At 43.5% G+C, this 15,976-nt stretch overlaps 1 long non-coding RNA gene across 13 annotated transcripts in view; it reads right to left on the minus strand.

Moving 5' to 3' along the window:
• LOC113997095 overlaps positions 1-15,976 on the minus strand; it is a 313,930-nt gene that overhangs the window by 143,070 nt on the left and 154,884 nt on the right. For all 13 annotated transcript variants that reach the window (XR_005566645.1, XR_005566654.1, XR_005566655.1 and 10 more), the window contains one exon: positions 12,536-12,708. This is a non-coding gene — a long non-coding RNA (uncharacterized LOC113997095). The remainder of the gene's footprint in view (positions 1-12,535; positions 12,709-15,976) is intronic.

Raw genomic sequence — 15,976 nt, forward strand, 5'->3', positions numbered from 1 at the left:
GTGTCAGAGGTATCCTGACTGCTTATTTAAATCCCTCGAATAAGAGGAGGGTTCATGAGTGACATCTAGAGGTAAATCTTTAAGATGACCGGGGTAACTGCCTGCTGGGGCTCAGGTACCTGCCCCGAGCACTGATGCCTCACTTGCCAGCACAGGGAGTGCCTGGACACACCGTGAGAGTTCAACTCGCTGCACCAACACAGACTTCAACAAGTAGGTCAAGCCAAAAATTTTTCAAAGAGAAATTATTTTCTGTTGAACCTCCCAGCCAGTGTTTCAAGAGAAAAGTGATGAAGCTTAAATGAAAACTTTCCATTTGAGTCAAGTATGAAACCACTTTTCCCTGCAGAGCACTTAAGTTCAAGTATCTCCTTCCTCATTCCATTCTGTGGGTCTGAGATCCCTGGCCAGATCTCATCTCCCAAACTATCAAGTGTTTCTTCTCTTTCCCACACGATATATGAGAAAAACCTCATAAATAAAGGGTTGAAACACCTGGGCTACAACTCACAAAGGATGGTGAGACAGCATACAAGAGATTATGGTATAACAGAAACGAGACTTAAACAAGGTGGAATTGGTGACTAGATTTTTGTTCTAATTAAAAAGTGGGGCCAAAAATATTATGACACCTCCAATTTGAAATTTCCAGGAACTTCTCTTACAGGAGGCCCACAAGAGAACTGGAGAGGGACTTTGTACAAGAACACAGAGTGACAGGACAAGGGAGAATGGCTCTAAACTTACAGAGGACAGGTTTAGATTAGATAATAGAAAGAAATTCTTTATTCAGAGGGTGGTGAGGCACTGGAAGGGGTTGCCCAGAGAAGCTGTGGCTGCCCTATCCCTTGAACTGTTCAAGGCTGGACAGGGCTTGAAACAACCTGATCTACTGGAAAGTGTTCCTGCCCATGGCAGGGGGGTTGGAACTGGTTGGTCTTTAAGGTCCTTTTCAATCCAAACCAATTTGTGATTTTCATTCTTGTGGCTTTTGGGACCTGAGTCATGTAGGCAGAGTTCCAAGGCAGCTTCCCTGCCTGGCTGCCTATCCATGGGGAACCTGACCTTGTGCTGTGAGAGCAAATGTGCCTCTTGAGCTCCTCCAGGTGACACAGCTGGGCCTCCCCTCAGTGAACTCAGCCCAGGCTGTTCAAATATGGGGCAGCAGCCTCTCCTGGCATGACTTTGTGCCCATCTGTCTGGAGATCCTTTCCCTTGGCTGCCTTATGTATATATATCATTAAATGTCTTATAGCTTTTGTCCACACACAGGTTTTGGAAGTACCAGGCAAGCTGGTGTCTACTGATTTCATAATTTGAGATGAAATACTGATGTAGCAGAACTTCATTCAGGACAGAAGTTTTCTCTCCCCTCTAGCAGTGAAAGGCCAGCTACAAGCACACCCCCAGCCAAGGATAACCAGGTAATGACATATCAAAAAATAATGGGACCAGCCATTCTGCCTGAGCTATGGCTGTTTGGGACATTTCTGACAAGAAAGAGGTGAGAGGGAAAGGTTCAAACTAAAAGGAACTACCACAGAAGCGAAGGATACTGATGAAACACGAACATCTTGCACAACGCCGTGGATGCTCCGCGCAGGAACGGGAAGGAGCCAAACAGATAATGGAGTCCCTGCCTCAAGTCCTGTGGCATTACAGAACGGGCTGGGGTGTGCCTGATAGCTGGAATGCTCTGAAGAGCAGGTAGCTCTGCAGCAGTTAATCTTTCTTTTTCATCATCTGCACTTGCCTGGCATGTTTGGACACATGCCCCTGGTTTCTGTGCCATCAGGGAGCTCAGCTGTGGCTCACCTCTACCACATACCTGCAAAATGGTAGGTCTCTTCTTGTTTGCTCAGTTTGGAAGTACTCAGGGTACCTAAAGAAAGCCTTTAATCTGTCATTTAAAATCTTATTGTGGTTTAATTCGTAAGGACTAATGTTATTTCCATAGTGTGCCAAGAGCGCTGTTGGCAGCGGTGAGGCAATTATTTATGTGGGTTATCAGTTCACAGGGCTGATTAAGTAACCTGAAATGTGATGATAATGGCTTCCAGTAATGGCTCCATATCAAAAGGATAATAAATATTATTTGCTGCTCTTTCTTATAAGAAATGGAATATATTTCAGTCCTGTTGAAACAAAAGCAAAACTCCTGTTGTTCACTGGAGGAGTCTCCCAATGGCTCTGATTTCACATCATGTCTACTTTAATATACTCATTTTGTTGCACAAAGTTATGAATGATAAACTGAATATTAGAGATACATCTGGATAGCTGATGCTAAATCCCAGCCCATTTTCAGAGCACTGGAGTGACCTCTCCATGGTAGTGACTCAGTTTTTATTTCACTGCAAGGTACAGAGAGCCAGCTGTATCCCTTTTGCTGAGCATTATCCACATAGCATCACACCCTAACTTGTAGACATATTTCAGAAAATATTCAGAAATTACTTCCTGCTGTGTTTTACCATGGGAAAGTAGATCCAGATTTTCTTATGATGGGGCTTGGTGACCTGGAGTTGATAAATGAACCAGCCTTGCCACCAATAACACTTCTTGTGATGATTCGTTGTTTTGTCCAGTTATGAAGTTATGAAGTCCCTGTTCTGACTGAGGGACACTCATCAGCAGAGGCTTTTCTTATTCCTTTAATTATGGCATGAATAACACAGATCCTATTCAGAATTGCCACTGATGTGCTGACTTGAATCACTTGTCAATGGCTCAGCTACTGCACTATTAGATCATGGTGAGTAATTAGGAAAAAAAATCCACAAATCTGGTTTAATTTAGAGCTACAGGTATAAAGAAATATACTTAAAACTTCCAAGTACGATTTGCATGTCACACTTTGGATGTGAAACCGTTCTCAAAACCATCTTGCCAATGAAAAAGCAAAGTACAGTATCTTCTTCTGGATAGGGAATCTGCAGAGGGAAAGCTGTTCCAACAGCCTGCAGGAGCTTTTCTGCTCCGAGGAGAGCACTGAGCTGGTGTCAGCTGCTTTGAATGAGAGCCTGGAGGCTTTCTGAACATTTCAGCTCATATGTATAATATACCTCCATAATACCCACAGATCAAAATCCAGTTAAGTAAAAAAAAAGAGGCGACTCTGCAAGTGCTGTATGAGGTATTTGATCTTCAATTATGCTAAAGAATAAGACCTGAATGAAGTCATAGTATTGCAAAGCAGGTTATTTATTTATAATAGAAGTATCACTCGCAGAGAGAGCAATATATTGCCAGTACCTGCAGGCAACAGTCTTTTTACTTTTAGCCTAAAGACCTGTTCTGTACATTTTAATGAAAAAGAATGCTGTTCCCACTGGTTGTAAAGATATCTTCCCCCCCTTGTTAATAGTTTTCCATTGGATCAGCAGTTTGAATTCCAGTCCTTGCCTCTTAGTGCTCCACTTCAGTGAGTGCCTGTTGAATTGGGGCTGACAGTGACCCAAGGAGAACACAGGGCTGGGGTATAAAACTGGTACAAAGAATACAAAAACAAAGACAGTAACCTCTGAAACCACCATACAAACAATTAACTCATATCAAAGAGTAAAAACCTCGGTGATGAAGATCTGTTTGACAGTGTTTTAGCTAAAAGACACGCTATTTCACAGGTCTAGTGTAAGGGTGTTAAGATAACTTCATAATTTTCTCTCAAATACATTTTTCCTGACAAATACTGGAACTTATTTTTATTGAAAGCCAGCGATTTTTACTTAGCTTTCAGGAGATGTTGAAGGTTTAATGTTAAGGTTCTCAGTTCATATTTTGGTATCCAATTCAACACTCAAATCAATGGGAAGCTTATTCAGAATTTGAGCATAAATGGAGTGATAAACATGGGCTCAAGACCATGAATGTTAGATACTGAATTACTAAGAATATTAATAATTATTGCCTTATATGGATTTCTCCTTTCAGTACATAGGAATTGAAACTTGTGTAAGAAATGCTTTCAGATATGATGGACAAATGTGCTATCAAAAGCAAGAAGAAATCCTCAGAGTAAGAATACAGACACTTCACACTCTGAACCCTCAACTGAAGGAGTGCAAAGATGTGCTTGGAGGAGCAACTTCAGGCATCCAACTAGAAAATTCAGCCCCATGTTCACCCCCAGCCTCCATCCTCCTACTCCACTGCCTGAGGCTGTGTTGGCTGGTTTATCACATCAAGGATTGTTGTCAGAGTGTCACTGGAGCTGCATTTATGCAGCGTGTCACAACCAGCCAATGCAGTATGACTGCAATATAGGTTTAAAACATCCCAGAATTTAATATTATGATGGGAACCTACAAAAGAGGTCTCATTTCACTTCCTCTGCATGATCTGCCAGAAAAGCCCAGACCATGTAAGCATGTGGAGGAAAATAAAGTGCACGTTGTCTGTTATGTAGCTGTGTGTAAGAACAAGTCAGATAAACCCTTGTGAATACTTCCAACACTAACGGTGACATAGTTGAATTTTATTCAGGTGACTTAATCTATGAATGTTGGGAAGCTCCAGATGAGTGACAGAGGAGGCTCCATTTAGAGACCAGGCAACCAGGAAGGGAACAGATCTGGGGCCTCCTTCCAAGTGCACAAAGCATTATGTCAGTGCAGCTCCACTGATACCCATCCACGGAGCTACTCCCAACTGACAGCTGCCCAAACAACTTCTGCCATGGGATCCTGAGCCTTTATCCTCCAGTTACCACTGGTTACGTTTTGCTTAAACAAAAACACCAAGACACGTCCTCTGGGCTCAGCGATGATTGCCCACCCCAGCTTCTCCCATCTCCTTTGCTCACCGCTGTGTATCCACTCTGCTCCCGGTCTCCTTTCTGTAACTCGGTGAATCATCTGTAGCCTCGGGGAAGGGCACCTGATTCCATTGCTTAACTGCTGTTAACAAGTTGCTGCACAAATCACCTGGCATGGCAGGATGAGGCTGCCAGCAACTTTCTACTAGAGCTACAGGGAGCAGGTTTGCAACGCCAGCATTCTTATGAAAATCTTGTTTCATTTATTATGGGGTTATTTCAAGTGTATTGCAGTGCTGTCCAAAATACCACCTTCAGCACTGCTCCACCACCAGCAACTTTCTGCTTCTGAGTTCTTCTCATGATTTAATCTGGGCAACCCAAAGATAGCTTTTAGGAAGTTTCTTTCCTCAGTCCTCTTCCAGCAAACCGGCTTCCTGTCTGTGTTATTTTTCAGCTCAGTTTAAAATTATTTGGTTTATTTGGATTGAGTTATTTAATGCCAACTAACTATGCCAGAGCAGCAGTCTTTTAGAATAAGCCTTTATCTATCCAGGTATCAGAGACAAGCTGGAAAATGGCAAATCAAGCCACCTTTATGAAAAGCATCCTCAAAAACAGGTCCCATTCAGTTGTTGGTGTCCTTGCTAAGTCTGTGAGTTGATATGACTTCAGTGTGTACTTGATCTCCCATGGCAGCTTCTACTCCACTGTCTGTAACATCTCAGAGCCCTTTGCTCCTCCCACGTCACTCCTTGTTTTAGCAGCTCTCATCCTGCATGTTGTCCCATCACTGCAACCCTCAGAGAAGGGATGGAGAGGTCAAGTGGCCAATTCAGATAGAACACAGTGTCTGCCTGCCTTCCCTCCTAGTCCAGGGTCTGTGGAGTGCTCCCTGTCAGTGATGGCACAGGGGAAGAGAGTCCCGCTCTTCCACAGCCCATTCTATCTCGCTCCCCGTAAACTTGTTTGACCTTAAATTAACTTCCCAAATCCTACCTGTCTCAGTTCTAGAAGCTACAGAAACTGCAGTGTCATAAAGAAAGATAAATCACCTCTGCAGAGTTGCCTAGCCGAGGCTGAACACCAGCGTGGCACATCTGGAGTGAAGAATACCAAAGTGGAAATGAATGGCTCTGCCAGCTTCCATGTAATTTATTGCTAGGAAAATAGAGAATAGACTCAGATATCCTCTTTCACGATGAACAGATCTGTACTGGACTGTGGCACCCTATGTTTTATGTGAGCAGGAGACTTGTCCTGGTATAAATCACCAAAGCCAGATGGCTGAGACTGCCCAGAAACAGCTGCCCACTGAAGGACAACTGTTTCAAAGACAGTCTTTATCAACCTCAGACTCATTTACTTCGGGGTCCTGCTTTGTTTTATTCACTCTGACAGGTTTGGCTTGTAAAATCATTCTGCCTGTTTATCTGTGCTTAAGTGAAATACATGTGGACATCCACCCCCAAGGACCCAGAGCTGCAAACGCACCTCAATAACTTGCTGAGTAAACAGCAGGGAGGAAGAAGAAGTACTTACAATATTGACATAAGAGCAAATTGGTAGAAACAGTCCATGACTAACCTCAGGAGGAAAATGAGGGAAGACTACTTAACTATCAGCTGAAGAAGGCAACGGAGTAGCCTTCCAGGAGCAGGGATGGCAGGTGAAAACTGGGAAAGCTTTACATGAAGGTTTGGCCATTTTATGAGAAGGGTGATGAGCCTTATGCCTGTCACACCGCAGGGCTGGGCTCAGTGACCCCAGAGGTCTCTTTTGGCCCAGCGTTTGTACGTGACTGAGGTTCCTCAGCAGGGTAAATGTTTATAGGATGAGCCTGGAGCCTGCGTCAGCACCGCTGGCGGCATTCCATGGCTGTTCCACTCAACCCCCTGAACGCCGGAAACATCGAGGGACAACTTCCTACTACAAATGCACATACACACTCACACACTGGAGATATATTAAAAAATTGATATTTTGTGCATGAATTTTTGAATATGAAAACAAGTTACTAGTTCTATGCATTTTAACATATATTGTAAACGAGCTGTATTTCTGCTGTGAATTATACACACATTTAGGCACACATGCTGACGAGAAAGCCAAATAACTTTCACTGTGCTCTAGCATGAATTAGATTAATATTCTTGTTAAAAGAAGCTGAAGGAAATGTGTTGAACACAGCTGACTTCTTCAGATGTCCATATGGCATTTAGGAACTTTCAAATGCATTTACTGAGTATGATTTGGCCACTGTGCCCCACAACTTTCAACAGGGATTATGCACCAGAGCAGGAAGGATATGGGTTGTCACAGTTCAAGTCACCAAGAAGAGGAATAGGATTTAGCCCTAAGGCAGCTTATGGTCTGGTGACTTAGGTCCTACATGACTTGGGTCTCTTGACAGTGTTACCTGCAGCATAAATTGATTAAACGGGCAACATTAAAAGAAGACCTGAATGCACAAAAGTGAGCAACGAGAAATCAGAATATTCCCAAACTAAGTCTTAACTAGGAATCTGAATGACAGCACGTATTACTGATACAAAGAACTTCATCCTCCAGTTCTGACAATCTTCAGGACACTGTGTACCCACCTGCACTTTAGCACCTGAGAAAAGGCCTCCTCTCCTCTCCACACTACTTCACACAGAACATTTTTGCAGTCACATGAGAAAACAACCTTCAGTGAGATAATAATGAAAAAGATACTGTGGATCTTGCTGAAGCCTTGCTAAGGATGGAGTTGGTTTCCATCAGGACATTGGAGTTTTCTTTGAAGCCATGTAAGATGCAACATTTAGATAAAACGCAATATATTTATAGCTAATTTCATCATAACATAAAGGCTGCACTTACAGAAAAAGGAATTGAGTAATAGAGTAAAATTAATCACTTTAATAATTCACTTTTAAGAGAATAAGATCAATGGTTCCATAAAATAGAGTAAGACACCCTGGCTCTGTAGTTACTCATCATCAGTCATAGCAGCTCAAAATGGATATAAAACACTCTCACAAAACAACTTTCTATTCTGTCTTTGTGTCAAGGTAACGCTGACTCAGCGTCAAGGAGAATCAGCCTCAAAATCTTTTAGGGTTGATGATTAAGGATAGAAGGGGATTTCCCCAACTTCGTTATTTCTAAATGCAAAGATCTGTTCACTTGTTTATTTTATTTGCATTTGCATCTGATCTTTCAATCAGTGGCAATGAGAACGAGACAGCCCTGAGAGCCTGCAAGTGAGAAATCCATTTACCAGACCTCTTTCTTACTTAGCTTAAAAAATACTTAGTGTGTGTCTCTAAAAGCATGAGCTTGGATAGAGCCCTCTTGGCCTGGGTGTTTCCTGGAGGAGAAGAATTCTATGGGAGAAACTCCTACTTGTCCTGCCCCAAGGGTGAAAGATACTGCCAGGGAATTACAGCAATAAACCTCCAGGGCCCTGTCAAGCTCCAACCATCCCAATGAGTTATTAGTCCCTTAGGACTGCAGAGACCTCAGGGAGGCTGAAAAGCTGGCAGAGCACATGGCACTACCCTGCAGCCCCTGGGAAGGCAGGCTGGGCACAGCCCTGCTCCGACCGCCCTCAGCTGCTGCTGGGTGGGCACAGACCAGAGGGAAACGGGTTTCGTGCCCAAAACACCCGTCTGAGCTGGAAGCTGCCCATCAGGGGCAGGCTGAGCTCCCAGCACAGCTACAGGCAACTCAAACAAAAAAAGGCAGGAATTGCTCTGAACTGTTCTCGTTGTGGTGGGGCGGGTGGGCCCAGCCACTGCACCACGGTCACGGTGTGAAAAAACACCTTTCCCATCTGCTGTCCTCTGCTCTGTGCCTGGGCACTGAGTTACCCACTGGCAGTCCTTGCATCACACTTTTCACGGTGCTCTGGTGGCAGCAGTGCCTGATGTTTTCTACAAGGAAATTTCTTCTTAAGTTTTTCACTTTCCCTACTCTTTGCAAAGCAGTCATTCCGTTCATTCCCACAGCCCATTCCTGACGACAAAAACCATGTTAATTTGAAGTTGACCCTTTATCTGAGTAGATATTTACCACGCCCACATCATATATGGCAGCAAGGTCAGGCTTAATATTTCAAAACTAAAGGCAAATCAGGCTGAACACAGGCGAATTAAATCTCCCTGCACAGACACACACACACAGAAAAAAGGCAACCAGATATGTAGGATCTCAGGTAGGATCAGTGTCCCTGCTGCCATTCAGCCTCAGAGTGAGTAGGATTTTTTCCTGTTCTCCCAAGAATTTGCAAACTCTCCCAACCTGTCTTAAATGAATAGGAAGAAGTAGCACATATAACAACTGAAGGAAACTCTGAGCAAAACTATCTGTAACCACTTAAGATTCAAATACGCCAGAAGTTCCTAAGTCATCTGATACTAATTTCTGAAGAATTTAAATAGGACTTGTGCTGTGCTATATGCCAGAAACTATAAATACAATGCTTTCTCTTATCAATCTCTCCTCTCACTTTAGGCAGCTTGATAGCATTAACTCAATATCTGCTCTATTCCTCCTTCCTTCCATGGAACCTGTGAGACTTCGCTGATTTATGCCCAAAGCCGGAGGTGAAAGTGCTGGATTAGAAGATCACACTGCACGGGAACTAGGAGCCAGCCCACACAGGCTTTACAGGAAGAAATTATAGAAGAAGGCAAACACAGGAGAAAACTTAGAGCAGGGACAAATTAGCCAATGGCAAAGTTCACCGGGAGGGAAGGTTGCGTGCTAGACGCGTGTTTACAGCGCTCGCTCCGCTGGGTGAGGAGCTCCACTGATGGGCTCCTGTGGAGAGAGCAGCTGGCACTCCCTCCTGCCACACTGCCAGCACTGCTCTGAAGACAGGAATCTCAGATAATGCAGCAAGGAAAGAGAATCCAGAGTTATAAAAGCAGTCTAATAGGCAAAATAGGTGACTGCTGGAGCTGAAGATTTGTCTTTAGGGAAAGTCGCACACTTCTGAGTTGTAATTCAGAAATGAATTCAGAGATTTTCCTTTAAAACTAAAATCCAGAAGTCCACTGGTTTAGTAAATTTAAATATTCCTTGTCCTGCCAGCCTGGAATCCACAGAGCACTTTGCATGCCATGAAGGTACACTGGTTAACTGGGATGTCAGGTGTCACACGGATCAGCGGGGGGTGGGTGTGCAGAGGAAAGGAGGAGCTGATCAGACTCTAAAGCTCCCTTAAGACACAGGATGCCCCTAAGTACAGTTTAATATTAACAGGGTTAAAAATTAATTACTATTCTGTCATACCAACAAAAAAAAAAAGGTATATTTTGATTTTAAGAACATCAATATTTCCTCCCTATTCTAAGAACAGAATTTCAGCTAAAAAAATGTTACAGAATTCCAGTTCCATTGAATGGTGAACTACTCAAATTTGGTTTTTGACAGGGATACTAAATAGAAAGACTTAATTTTTCTCTCTTCATACAGAATTCGCAAAATTCAACATAAACAAGTGTTTGTATTATCCAACAATTAGCCAGATAAATTAAAATAAGTTGCAACGGAGCATTATATTATGACATTATGAAAAAATCACAAGCAAGTACTTTTAGCTATAGGAAACTATACCAATGCTATCTTTGGGCTAGAACAGATTTTTGGGCTTCAGATGTTGAACTAAAACACAGTATTTTTTTCACTCAGAAAAAATGTTAAAATAAATTAATGTTCATAGCCTCGACTGTTCTTGAGTTTCCTTTCAGATCACTTAACCCTTCTGGAAACCTTTTATAGTTTAGGTCCTTTTCATATAAAAATAATTTCAAAGAAACGTGTTACATTGGATCCTTTGATAACACTGAAGCAAAGCATTGTGTTTTTACCTGCAGGAAAGACTGACATCTGACAAAAATTCACTAAGGCAGACTCATAAATTAAAAAACCCCACAACTACTGTCACAAAGACTTTGGCTGTCTTTCAGTAACTGCTGTGGCCAGAGGAACAGATGACATGAGAATCTAGTTCACAAGACTTCCAGCCCAAACTCTACACATCAGAGATTTTTAAATATATCTTGCTTAAGCATCTAAGTCAAATAGGTTAAGATTTACTAGATCCACTAATTTACTTCTTTTTGAAACGTATCCCTCTGTCATTTATTTATTTAAGACCACTGTCACCCTCTCTAGACCCAGGGTACTGAGGTGCTGGTATCCATGAGAACACCTCTGTGATATTGTTATTTAATGAGTCTTGTTTATTAATTTACTGAAAATTCTCAGTCAATTCCTTTCTTTTGTTTACTTAAAGGCAAAACTTATAAGTTAACCTTTCTTTTCCATTTCATTTGATCTTTCTTTATCATAAAACACTCCCACCAAAATCCCATTTGCCATGCCAAGTGTAATTCAGAAATTATGTGACCTGGAAAACTCAGATGAGGAAATTCAGATACATTTCACTCTGCTTGGCTAAAAAAAAAAAAAAAAAAGACAATGGGTTCACAGAAATATAACTCAAACCCAGAAATGTTTGGATCCCCATGGTGCAGGAAAGCAGAGTGGCAAGAAGGGCTAAATGCTTGGGAATGTTTCCCAAGTCCAACATGGTAGCAGGCAGCCCTGTTGCTGTCAATTCTGCATCCCCATCTGGTGTCCTGTAATGGTTTTAATGAAAGCTCTTACACATGGTTCTTAAAATAACCCATCTGTCTACTGGGGTGAATTAAAAGATGTAAACGCAGTGTAATATGCCAAAGAATATAAGAGTCTCAATATAAGATCTGACTGTGTCAACCAGCAACAGGTTCCAGCTGGGGCAGCCTCATGGAACAAAGACAGCCCTTGGCTTGAAACTGAGGATGTGCTTCTGAAGTCCCAAAGCAGGCTCCCAGGGAGAACTAAAGCTCAAGACCTTGACCAGATGTGCAGTACCCAGCACAGTATGTAAGCTCCCACCCCAACCCCGCTGTCCACGTGGGCAGCCCCGAGCGGAGCAGCCATCTGTTTGGGATGGCTGACACAGGGCACGGAGCACACGGTCCCAGGTAACGCCTGAGCACCACTGAGCCTTTCAACTGCCTTTTCCCTCTCTGCTCTTGCTGGCTACAGCTTGGATTAGCTCATGTTCTATTTTAGACAACCAGGGATAGAGAGGCAGCAGCTCAGCTCCCAGCTCTGCAGCTGAGGAGGGGCTGGATTTCCAAAAGTGCTCCAGGGCCAGGGTTGTGAGGTCCACGGAAACCCAGCAGTACTCCTCTTTCTAATAACTTTCCAACCTCTTCCCACTAAATTAGATAAAGAGTTGGGAATTAATTAAATCCACAGAATAATGCTTATTGCTCTCGTCCACAAGGAGTATTTATCACGGAACAGCACAGGTTGTCAGGAAAGGAGGGTAAAGACGGACATTCCTCATGACCTGCAGTCCCAGAGATTGTTCCCCTCCTAACCAGACCACCTCGACCACCACATGCTGACATGTACATTCTCCAAGACTTCTGTTTCACGGGAAAAACCTGGGATTATCCCAACTTTCAGAGCCTCTAGCTCCCTGTAAAGATGAGGTGCACTCTCCACATCATATGAGCTTACAGTGATCACACTGTGCAACAAACTCATGTGAGACGCGGGTTAGATAACACACCACCCTTTTCGGTTGGTTGGTTTGTTTGTTTTATTTTCATTTCGTTTTAGAGTGTTTATCACAGAAAATTCCTGATCCGTGACTAGAGCTTGTGGGTGTTAACACAACACAAAGGATAGAACATCCCCCAAACCTGAATTAATTCACAGACTTACCAGAGGCTGTCTTGCAATGATTTTCTCTTGAAGGTTGACTGAGATGACAGAACTCTTGGAGATGATAACTCCTACCTTTCGATTCCAGCCTTGATGGTCTGATAAAGATTATAAAACTGCAGCCATTAAATTTCTCGTCCCTGAATTCCCCCTGAGCATTCTCCTGAGATCACCTGAGAGAGATAAACACAGATGTGAAGGAGCATGCGATGGAACTGTTCCAGAACTGATACTGATATTATTTGGCTTTACATTTATGCTAATATCAATTAAGCAAGCTTTATTAATACTTGCTGTCATTTCTTGGAGCTGCCTTACAAAGCAATCTATAATAGAAGCTTTCACTTTGCATTTATGAAGAAAACAAATGACTTTCCACGCTCACGTGCCCTGTACAGTGTGGCAAGAGAGGCAGCCTTTAAAGAGAGGGTTATCAGGAGAATTATAGAATGGAGGGAAATGTTGCATGTTCCTGTTCATAGGAAGGACCATATTCCACAGATTCGTCACATTATCCTCAAAAACACTGATCAGGAATTCCACGGAGTCTAAGCTGGGTATTTTCAACCAGCCCTCCTAAATCCACATGGGATAGTTACAGGAGGGGTTTGTAACCAAGCTGCCCACTAGCAAAGTTCAAGAACCATTGCTAACTTTTCTCTTTCCTTTTGCTTGTCCACAGAAAGTGTGCCAAACTATCCCAATTTATCATCATTCCAAAAAGTCCTTCTCTGCCTAGAACTGCTGGGCCAGCATCCTTACAACATGACATTTGGAATACAGTGCCTTCCTTTGGCTGTTATCATCAAACCCTGCCATCAAACGGCTTCTGCCTCCCCGTTCTTCAGACGTCCCAATTTACCCTCTTTTAAGTTTTCCAAAGAACTACTTTGATCCAATGGGGTCTGTGAGGAATGATACAGTATCAGGATAGAGCAGTAGAGATAATTCATAGAACTACAGAATGGTTTGGGTTGGAGGGGACCTCAAAGATCATCCAGTTCCAGGCCCCCTGCCTTGGGCAGGGACACCCTTCTCTAGATCAGGTTGCTCAAAGCCCCCTCCAACCTGACCTTGAGAGCCAGGTTAAGAACCCATCACAGATTGGTCCTACTGCAAGTTTTCTTTTGAAGAATGGTTATTGCTTCCTAGGTACTTAACTTGGGTACTGATATGACTGATGATTACATTCACAGCAACAGAAAAATAACACAACCAAAGTATTTAACATTTCTGTAGGTCCTATAATTTTAGTGGGAGCACCTCTGAATTTTTGGCCCACTGTGTTGCTGACATCCTCATCTAAGACGAAACACTGACACGAAGATGATAGTGGCTTTCCCAGGAGATGCCATAAATTCTGGAGCAGTGTATGGATCTCAAAATGTGTGAATGTGGAGAAATGAAAACTAGTCAAAGACTGTAGATTCGAGCTCTGGTGGATATTCATCCTCCTCTGCTTACCCCAAAAGCACAGCAAGCACAAGCAAACCTGGTAAACTTCAGGTGTAGGTAGTCCAAGCTTTTACTACTCTGCCTCTAAGAGGTGCTTGCTAACAGAAATTTCATCTCAGCTAAAATATTTTCACACACTATTTGTCAGGCATGGCTGTAATGTATTGCTGGTACTGTGCCTTTTGTGCACAGTACATGCAGCAAGCACCAAGACCATGTTCCAGCTTCACCTGAAATCAGCCTTTCTGAGCTCATCTTAGCTGTGTCCTCGTGACTCTGCGCTAACTTCAAAGAGCCCTTCGAAGACCACACAGCTCTTACTGCAAACAAGCCAGGAGGACAAGCACAACCCCTACCAACAATGTCATAGAGGCGAGACCACACAGAAGGTTCCTGCAGCGCCCTTTGGGCTTGAAGATGTTGGGGGTCTGAAGGAGCTGCCGCCGAGGCCGACGCGCGGCAGCTCCAAGAATGCCCGGTGCGGGGCTGCGGTGAGCACCGTGCCCACGTGGAGGGGTGGAGAGCTGCAGAGGAGCTCTGTGATCAGATAGCCACGCTGGCTCTGCCCCAGCTTGCAGCAGGCCCTCCTCAGAGCCGAGCAGAGCCAAGAGACAGTTCACACCCCAGAGCCTGACAGGTTGCCAGTAAGGCAGTCTCGTAGCCACTGGGAATGTCTTGGGTCCTGGGTGCTGCTTCACAGCCAGCTGGGGGGGTTCAACCCTACACATTCCCTGTGGCAAGAAGGAGAATCACCACTGGGATGAGCGAAAATAACAGGACACACAAGCCATCATGATGGCCATCTTTGCAGGATGCTGAAGATGCATCCACAAGCGAGTGAGGAAGGGAAAACCTCTGGTTTAAAAGCCATAGTGTTCTCAGGTCACTCAGTAGTGGAGTTGTGACCAGCTGAACTACAAAGCTTCACTAGCAGATACTTGTGGGCTCATGTTAAAAACTGACGGAAAGGGAGAGCATCCAAAGAGGGGCTTTGTGGCTGTGGTACATGCACAAATTTTTGCACATTGTCCTTTGCAGGTCCTGCCTCTGGTCCTTCAGGTCAACAAACACAAGTTGCTGCTGCAGCAGAGGCTCCGGGTTCGGTGCTTGAAGGCAGCAGAGTGGGAAGTGCTGAGGAGACTGGGCTGAAGAAAGGGACAGGACAATTCATCATATTTCTCCTTACAAATTCCCCACAGGTGACTTGCAGTTGTCTTAAAACGAGTGGTCACGAATTACATTTTTGGGATTGGTAATAGCTAAAAGTAGTTATTGTCTCAAAGTTCCCCCACAGCCACCATGTCTGGACTGTGGTCACTGAAATTCAGCCATAGACCTGGGGTGGTTAGTTTTGGCCCATAATAAAAGCTATAGGCATAGCTTTTTTAAGTATGTCCTGATTTTTTGGCAAGAGAGCTTATGGTTTGAGTTAATCTTCATTTTCTCATTGCCCTGGGTTCAAAAGAAACTTTTCTTTGTTTGACACTGGCATTTTACCCACGGTAAAAGGAGGCAGTTGAGAGGGGAGAGGGAGAGGGTTAACATTTTTCAGAGGAAATACTGGAAGCGGTGGGATAGCCCTGCTGGAGAGAAAGAAAGAAGTATTCCTTGCTTTGGCTTGGGAATCAGATGTGCATCCTCAGACACAACAATGCCTTGAAGAAAATGCAGTTCTGGATCAGTTGTATGCTTTGTTCCCCTGTGTCTCCCATACCATGACACAATCTTTTCTTGCTGTCTACTTATTTCCCCTTCCCTTTTCCCAGAGCACAGAAGATACCAATATTTTCTCTTTTTGTCATAATTTGATACACACTTGTTACACAAAACACTGAAATTTGGTGATGTTACAGGCTGTCCCTACCCACGGCAGTGGGGTTGGAACTAGATGATCTTTAAGGTCCCTTCCAACCCAAGATGGTTCTATGATTCAACTGCTCAAATATTTCCTGGTAAGGAACCCAAAATAAATCACAACTGTTGCTA

The sequence above is a fragment of the Pipra filicauda genome, unplaced genomic scaffold (genome assembly GCF_003945595.2).
Source record: "Pipra filicauda isolate LSUMZ 115617 unplaced genomic scaffold, ASM394559v2 scaffold77_size3566232_pilon, whole genome shotgun sequence".
Taxonomy (NCBI): domain Eukaryota; kingdom Metazoa; phylum Chordata; class Aves; order Passeriformes; family Pipridae; genus Pipra; species Pipra filicauda.